The sequence below is a fragment of the Ailuropoda melanoleuca genome, chromosome 7 (assembly GCF_002007445.2).
Source record: "Ailuropoda melanoleuca isolate Jingjing chromosome 7, ASM200744v2, whole genome shotgun sequence".
Lineage (NCBI taxonomy): Eukaryota > Metazoa > Chordata > Mammalia > Carnivora > Ursidae > Ailuropoda > Ailuropoda melanoleuca.
The window spans coordinates 1,242,343-1,251,587 of NC_048224.1; the positions used below are offsets into that span (position 1 = coordinate 1,242,343).

General features: G+C 42.3%; 1 long non-coding RNA gene across 1 annotated transcript; it reads left to right on the forward strand.

Moving 5' to 3' along the window:
• The first annotated feature begins 1,328 nt into the window (after positions 1-1,328).
• LOC117802916 lies at positions 1,329-6,655 on the forward strand. Its single transcript, XR_004626423.1, has 2 exons — positions 1,329-1,516; positions 6,450-6,655. It is a non-coding gene; the product is annotated as an uncharacterized LOC117802916 (long non-coding RNA).
• The last annotated feature ends 2,590 nt before the right edge of the window (positions 6,656-9,245 follow it).

Here is a 9,245-nt window from a genome sequence, read left to right on the forward strand (position 1 = left end):
TGGCTGCCACAGGGAGGAAATGTGCAGAGTCCTATGTGATCTCAAAGACAGCTGTTTTTATAGGCTTACTTAACTAATGTTCCTATAACCAAGTACAGCTGTATACGGCCTCAGCAAAATAGTGCTGGGCACAGATGCACTCTGGCTCTTGAGAAAGACACCTTTGTTTCACTGCACTCTGCATAAAGTCATTATTAGCTCTACGACCAGACAGATCATTGAAGTTTTTTCACTTACTGTATGACACTTCAATTGTAATTTTAATTTCTTTGCATTACACTAACTGCATTTTTCGTGTGTATGTGTAGCATGAAATCAGTTGAAGGCTAGCTTCTGGTATTAAAAAAATTTGCTAGCTGTGACAATTCTAATGTAAATCTATTTGCAAGCCCTTTCTCTGGAGGTTAGAAGATTAATAAAAACTGCCTGGCATATTTCACAACACTTTAGTTCCTTTTTGTGTGTTTGAAATGAGAACAGTGTGATTCTTTTAAGTTTACTTTTATTAAGGTACTTTTGTTTAGTTCATCTAGAGAGAAACTGAGAAGAAGCATCCACTAAAATATCACATGGCTTCTTGGAATACATTATGAATTGCTACTGGCTAATAGTATATGAAAACATGTAGGCTTAGAATACAAAAAGATGTAGGAGTGAATGGGTCTGCCACTTCTCCCTGTACCCATCCGTGAAACAAGGCTGAAATGCATATGGTACTGTAAGTAGCTGGGAGGTCCTGTGAGTAATCACACTGGAGTAGTGTATGCTGCACTTTTTTTTTTTTTTGCCTTTGCCTTTAAGTAAAAGGGACCTGAAATGAAACTTTATTTCAGATATTAGTCACCTCATAAACTTGAAGCTAACTAGAGGCATTCTCATTACATGAAGTAATTGTTTGATTGCAAAACTCAATTGTACTACAAACTCTGTCTGAGAATTCAGATTTGCAGTCATTGCTGATATTACTCATTCTTTCACCCAGTATATTGTAGACACATATAGCACTGACTATATGTCAGTGGGGAGAAGGATTCCTGGCCTCCGAGGAAGCCTGAACTCTCCAGCAAGTGGACTGACAACTCAGAAACTCCATGCTCCATCCTCAGTCGGTGCAGGACCCTTGAAGAAACTGAACTTCATCAAGAACAGCTGATATTAACAATGTCTTGAGTATCTGTTGTGAATACCGAGCCTGGAAGGCTCCTTAGTGGCATTTATTTACCTTGTTTAACCTCCCCAAGAAATCAACAAAGTAGCGTTACCTGCTTTCATGGAAGGAAACTAAGGCTCAGAGAGGATAAGTAACTTCTAAATCGCTTAACCTTCTTGATGCATGAAGAAAAAAGGATTCTAAACCTGACCCAAACAAAAGACATTGGATAGACCACTCTGAAGCTCAAAGGACAGGTTAGCACTAGAGGTATAAATGAGGAAGGCGTCATTTTTATTGGCAGATGTTCAAAAATACACGGAATCTACCTTCTGACAATGGCAAAACTGTAGGGATGGAAAAAAGGTCAGTGCTTGCCAAGGACTGGAGGTGGAGGAGGGGTCGGACAACAAAGGGGTATAAAGGAGCTTTTTGGGGGTGGTGGAAATATTCTTTTTCTTGATTGTGGTGGTGGTAACAGGACTATATGTTTGTCAAAATTCATAGTACTGAACACTGATAGGTGAATTTTACTAGATGTAAATATCACCTCAGTAAACCTGACTTAAATAAAATCTAGGTGAACAGTGGGCAAGACTGTGAGAGAGAGCATGTCCTGTGAGAAGAGGACAACAAATGAGAAGCAGTCAGAACCCTGGGATAGCTAAACAGATGGGTAGAAAAAGAGGAGCCTGGGAATGACCCCTGAAAGGGGGAACCAGGGTGCTCCGACGTCCCGGACAGCAAGGGAAGACCATGTTTCTAAAAGGAGGAGCGGTTGGCAGAAGATGCTGCAAAGTCCAAGCAAGATCATGCAATTGTTTATTAGGAGGCCAATAGTGACCTTGATGAGAGCATTTCAAGTGATTTCAGATGAGAAATCTATTAACATTCCAATTGGTGTTCCCTATTGGACAGACATCTCCTGCCTCCATCTCTCCCCCTCCCCTTCTTTTCAAGATGTTTTTCTTTGTCTTTAGTTTTTGGAAGCTTGACATGATGTTTCTTGGCTTTGATTTCTTTGGGTTTATTTTATTTGGGATTTAACTTCTTGGCCTTTCACCAAATTTGGGAAATTTTTAGCCATTATTTTTTGAAATATTTTTTTTAATTCCACACTCTTCTCTCCATCTGGGACTTCAGTGATAGAAATGTTGGGTCTTTTGTTGTTGTTACATGGGTCCTGATAATTTTTTTTTTAAATAGATGAAAAAATTTTTTAAATATTTATTTATTTGAAAGAGAGAGAGCAAGAGAGAGCATGAGTGGGGGCAGGGGCAGAGGGAGAGCGAGAAGCAGACTCTGCACTGGAGCCCACCACAGGGCTGGATCCCAGGACCCTAGGGTCATGACCTAAGCTGAAGGCAGACGCTTAACCAACTGAGCCACCCAGGTATCCCCGCTGATGATTTTCTTAAGTCTCTTTTCTCTCTGTTCAGATTGGGTAAGTTCTATTGATCTGTCCTCAAATTTACTGATTCCCTCCTCTGTCATCTCCAAACTATTATTGAGCTCACTGAATGAATTTTTAATTTTGGTGGTTGTATTTTTCAGCTCTATAATTCCCATTTGGTTCTCTTCTGCTTCTTCACTGAAACTTTCTATTTTTTCATTTGTTTCAAGAGAGTTCATGATTATTCATGGAAGCATTTTTCTGATGGCTTCTTTCTTTCTTTCTTTTTTTTACTGATGGCTACTCTAAATCTGTGTCAGATAATTCCAACATCTGATTCATCTTGGTATTACAGTATGTTGATTGTCTTTTCTTATTCAAGTGATTCTCTGGTTCTTGTCACAACAAATGATTCAATTATAACCTGGACATTTTGAATATTATGTTAGAAGACTTTGGATTATATTTAAATCTTTTCTTTTTGCCAGCAGTCACCCTGTTTTGGTTTAGTGCTTAGGTCCTGGCCTACTTTTGCGGGCTGTGGTTCCAATGACAATTTAGTTTTCAGAGCTCTTCTTTTTTGGTGAGTTAATGTAAATCAGTTTCATGTGTGAGCCGGTCAGCAAATTCTTGTACATATTTATAGAATTCCTTTCTCTAGATCTCTGTTCTCTAAGGTTACCCTTCCATTCTCTAGTTGAAAAAGTGAGGAACATTGCCTCCTACTATCAGGAAAGCCCACTCAGTCTCCACTGATAGCATGCTGACAAGGAGGGAAATGCCACCCAGGACCTCCAGGCTTCGGTAATTAGGGGACAGAGGTGGAAGTCCAGACTCCCCACTCAGTCTCCACCAGCACAACACTGAGGGTGAGGGGGGAGTATCATCCCGGCTCACTTGCTGCCACCATATGAGGGACAGAAATCCAGACTCTTCATTTGGTCTCTCTATACAGGTAGGGACCATTCATTATGTTTGATTGGGGACCATATTGTCAACAAGGATTTTGTCCTGCTAAGCTGTTCCTTTCTGGATCCTTCAATTCTAGGGAGCAGTTTTAAGTGTTTTTGTTTTGGTTTGGTTTTTTCCCCCTGTGCCTGTTGGTGGTTCCAGTTTTCAGACTTTTCCATGACCAGGTCCAGGATATATGGGAAATAAGAAGAAAACTCAGAGAACATATTCCTGTGTAGTTCTTAAATCCTGAAACCCCTATGTAGTCTTCTTGCTTCTTTCAACATTTCATAGTCTTCTTACGGTGGTTCTGTCATGTCCATGACTTATAATCATACTTAGCCAGGAGGAGCAGCCAGAACTAAGTCTTCTCCCCCTTATCCAGAACGAAGAGGCCTCACTTTTTCTTTAAGTTGAGAGAAAATAATTTATTGCTAACAGCAAGGGTCCAGAAATTGAAGATATAAAGAGACCAATTGATGGAGGAATCCTGAAAGAAGGAAAAGAGATTGAAAGCAGAGGGGGAATGGTTGATCTTACACAGAAAAGGAGATTTCATCCACAGAGACTGAATTCGTGATTATAAAAGCAGAAAAGGCAGATGATAGAATTGTTTTGGGAAGGGGCTTTCTAGTGGGTTTGGTGTATGGAAAAGGGTGTGAGAGAATTAAAGATGCTAGAGAATAGTTTCTTCCTCCCCATTAGTCTGGGTTGAAAAAGAAAGGTAGTTGATGTCAAGAGGAAATTGACTGGGAGAAAATAGAGGGATGTAGGAAATGGATGGCTGTAAAACACTGATTAATACCCTCCCCCCTGCCAACGAGGTCTACAGGCTAATCCCCAAAACCTGTGAATATGTTACCTTACATGGTGAAAGGGACTTCATAGTTGCTATTAAATTAAATATTTTGAGATGGGGAGATTATCCTGAATTATCTGGATGTGCCCAATATAATTAGAAGGGTCCATACACGAGGGAGGCAAGAGGTTCAGAGACTTTCTGAAAAGCAGACTTGTTGAAGGAAGAAGTGGGTGAAGTGATCTGCTTTGAAGACAGAGGCAGGAGCCAGAAGCCAAGGAATATGGGTGGCTACTAAGGGGTGGCCAAGGCGAAATAGATTCTCCCCTAAAGCCTCTGAAAGAAATCAGCCCTGTTGACACCTTGATTTTGGCTCAGTGAAACTCATGTCAGACTTCTGACCTTCAGAAAGTTAAAAAGATAGATTGTGTTGTTGTAAGCCAGTGGGTTTGTGTAGTATGTTGCGGTATCGGTGGGGAGCTGAGACAACTGCTAAACTGCAGGGCAGAGTATGAGAGGATGGAGAAGGTTTTCAGGATCAGAAGCAGTGGACAGAGGAAGAGGGATTCGTTTATAATTTCTACAGTTGAGTGTTGACAAGAATCAGGGTATGGTCATGAGAGTGGAGTGGAGCTGAAAGTCATTTCACTGAATCAACTTTTTTAACTATTAAGTTTTTTTTTTTTAGATTGGCTGCATATAGCCTAAAATTCACCCTTTTAAAATATACAATCCAGTGGTTTTTAGTACATTCACAAGGTTGTGCATCTATCACTACTCCCTAATTTCAGAATTACTTAATTTGAATTCAGTGGTATTCATTCTGTCTTCATTTATTATGGTGTTTTAAAGAACATTTCTGAAACTGAGAGGCATAAGGAGAATATTTTCATGAGACTATATTTTGAGTATGAAGTGTTCTTGACATTTTATTTAATATACTCACCCATTTGAGAAGACTATACACACTTGGTCAAATGAAGGCTTGCCAGGTTGGTTTGGCCAGGTTTGTGAGTGTGGCGGTGGTCGTGTGGGTCTTCTTAGTGGAAAACAGACCACAAAGGGGGAAGTCACACCCCGGCCACAGAGTTTCCTTGAAGGTGGGGCCCAGGAGACTGTGGGGAAGTGTGGCTCTAGTTCCAACAGCCCCTGGGAACACTAGAGCACAGCCCTTTTGCAGGAGCTCTTTGGAGAAAGATGAATGCCTGGCCCCAAACTCACTGATGAGACTTTCACATCCTACAGGTCAGCCCGGCCAGTCCACTGCAACTTGACCCCTCGCAGGAATATTGTGGATGATCTAGTCACCCTTTGCTTCCCAGGGCACTTTCCCCTCCTGGATGGCTGTTCTTTTGCTCCCAGAAGATTTTTTGTAACTCCTAAGTCATTTAGGAGGAAGCTTGACCTGACCTGAACTGATAGGAGGCTGTTTGTATTCTTTATCTCATTTAACATAATATTCAAAGATACCACTACAGGATAGTCATGTTGGGTGTTAGATAATGTGGGATGTTAGGTATGAAATTGTCTTTCTAAAATACTAAAAACTCTGAACTCACACGAAATAAATCTAGCTCTGCAGATTTGGGATAAAGCTGTGGATCTCTTATTTTACACCCACTCTTCACCCCCTGCTATATAGGGCCCTGTTCACCTCCATATGCCCTGAGATCCCCTGCACATAACAGACCCTCACTAAGCCTGGTTGAATGCCACTCAGACTTAGCTGTCACTGGGCTGGGGACTGATGGCATTTGTCTTAGGTTCGGATACTAGCTTAACATTACCAGGCTTGAAAGTCTCAGTACTACTGACTAGGGGCAGACATTCTAACAACGGAGGTTAACTGTGAACACAGCAGGGCCCTGAGGAGGGAAATGGCAGAGTCAAGCCATTCTGCTGGCTGCCAATGGAAAGGGCCAGATATCACCAGAGGATGGGAAGGCTCATTCTCAGAGGCTGACTCTCAGGCCGTCCATTGCTTCCCTGACTCTAGAGAATAGCTTCTTCCTTAGATCAGAAAAAGGCATGGGCTAGGCTACCTAGGTGGGGAGAAGGGCTTCTTGTTTGCCCTGAAGCAGAGATTTGAACTCTAGGGGAGGGATTGTCTGAGGCCTGTTAAAAGCCGAAAATTGAAATGTCTGCTTAGTCCACAGAATGCCCTGCATCAAGCCTCTGAGACCACCCCCTGCAGGGTCTCCCTGTGTGACTCCAGTGTGATACGATTATGAAGCTATTTATTTAATGCCTCCTCCCATCAAAGCCAGAATGAGAAAAAAGGCCCCACAATAATTTCTGCATATCTTGATAACAAAGGAAATGGTTGTTGATGATAATAAAAATTGCTGCTCACAGATTTGCACCCTTTGTTGCCGTTTATAAAAGAGACCTTGTAGCACAGCTCATTAGTAGCTGACCTTTATTTTGTCAAAGGAAATGGCGTCAAGAGAGATTATGTTTCATCTTTAATATGGCTGTTCAACAATGCCATTATCCTGAATTTCAGATTAATTTAATTGAACCTTAATGAACAAAATTAGTTGTTTTATGCAATTAGAATCCCATTGCAATGGGTTAGAAAATGAATAGGATGGGAAATGTTGACTTGATTTTCTTCAAGACTGATTCTCTAACCCTCTTTCTGCCTCTAGGTTTTATTCCCTCCACTGAATAAGAGACTAATATTTTTATAATCTAAGAAGACTTTTGAGTTGCCAGTTTTTTTCCCCCAGATGACACAAAATGTCTGGGACCTTCAAGGAAGTGGCAGGAGGGCGGGGGAGGGAACTGGCCAGTGGGAACCAGTTACAGAGAACTAAGGTAGAAACACTCTCCCAGCCCAGTGTGGCCCAGCTCCTTAGACACCTGACCTCCAGCCCTTTCTGAGCTGAAAAAATGGGTATTGAGCAGCATCTAACCAAAGGTGAGGAGGGATGGGCTTTACAGTCATGCAGATTTGAGTACAAAGCTCCCCTCTACCGCTAATAACTTTGTGACCTGGTGTTTTTCTCTTGACATTTGAACCTCAGTTTCTCCATCAGTATGATGGGCATAATAATACCTATTTCTTAACAGTGATGTTAAGCATTCAGTCAAAGAATATATATCAAGTAATTGACATAATTGCCCAGCTTAAAAAGTGGGAGCTGCTAACTGTTATTAGCATTACTATTCTCTATCATCACCACCATCACCATCCTCATCATCTGCACCTTCATCTTCATTCTTACAACCTTGGGAGTCCTTGCTTCATGTGCTGAGAGCTCCATAGCCCACCTAATGTAGGTTGGTGTTTCTGGTCAATGATGAGCTTTCCCAAGTATTACCTTACTCAACTGGAAGGAAGTGAGATGAGAAAACCAATTTGCTTAGGTGTTGGGGGGGGGGCGGTTGGCACTCATCTTAGGGATCGAAGTGATGGGGTTGTGGAATATAGGTGAGGTTCAGTGGGGTGGAGTCCGGAGCCGACGACCAGGAAAGAATTCTTGAGACGTCTTTGGAGCAAAATTGGTAGTTTATTAAAGCACGGGGACAGGACCTGTGGGCAGAAAGAGCTGCTGCCCTGGGGTGGCTGATTATATACTATGGGGTTGGGCAGGTAAGGGAAAAGGGAGGTTGAGAAAATACTTTCATATGTTAAAGAAGACTCACAGGGATACTGGAGGCCTTGCCATTGTCAAGTTAAGATTGTTTTTCCCTCTAGCAAGACATTAACGTTAAAATGGTTGGGAACTTCCTGGAGGCTGCAGATTATAAAGACATTTAATTTTATCTACATTCCCTTTGGAAGCTAGGTTATTGATAGAAATGCTTTGTTCCTGTAAACTGCTAAGACATTTGTAAACTGAGGGAGACTTAAGTCTTGCAGGATTGTGGTAGCTATAGGTTAACTATTTCTTTGTCCTTTAGGGAAGCCAGGAGTACCTGAGGAATACATCCCAGGGAGAGTGAGGGAGAGGCTGCAGGGTGTCAGTTTCTGCTTTGTCCTCAGCTTGCCTACTGTTCCCTAATCAGAAGGAGGAGCTGGTAAGGCTTGATATGGGGGAAGGGCATGGTCACATGAAATTCCTGCAGAGAGTCACAAAACACTGCTATCAATTCCCCCATCTGTGATGTGAGGGAATTAGGCCATCCCTATGGACCTTTCCAGCTCTAAAGAGCTTAGGATTCTACAAGTACTGCCACCTTTCCTGCCTAATGGACTGCATTCCAGTGAGCCAGCCCTTGCCAAGAAACTCTTCCGACTTGCATTGGGATTGCTGAAGCTTCCTGCTGAATGTTCCCTACCAGTGTGAGTGTTGACTCTCTGCTCTGGAATGTGGCTTCCTGAGACACAGCAGAAGTGAGAATGAGGACCAAGGGGATTTGGCACAGCCTTAGTAAACATCACCTTCCCTGTGCAGCACAGCATTGGCCAAGGTGAGGCAATAGAAAATCAAAAGAATTATTCTTGTTCCCCTTGGTCTCATCAGCCTGAATTTTGAAGTATTTTTAAGTGGGTTCTCAGTGAAAATCTAAAAAACAGCATACTTTTTGTCTTAAGTATAAGATGCTATTGCAATATTCCAGTCTCCTATCAAGTGCTTCCCAATTATTTCTGAGAGTCCCCAAGGGGCATCTTGATGGGCTTATAAATAAATCCTCTTGGCTTCCACATGGTAACTGCCATTTTCCTTTGTTCCCCAATATGACTTCAAGAATGTCAGCATTCTCGGCTGTCACTGCCCTCCAGGCTGACGGAGAGGGCCTTTCTTCTGTGTCCTGTTGATAATGCTAAAGCTTCCCCCACATTATGCCCAGACCAGTGTGGGTGATGCCACTGTTGTAATGTCTGAGATGCAGTGAGGTTATACTGGGGCCCCGCTCCTTTCTGAAGTTGGGGATTGTAGAGCTAGGACAGCCGCCACCATTCTCAGCTGAAGCTGATGCTCAGTGACATCACTCTGCTAGCC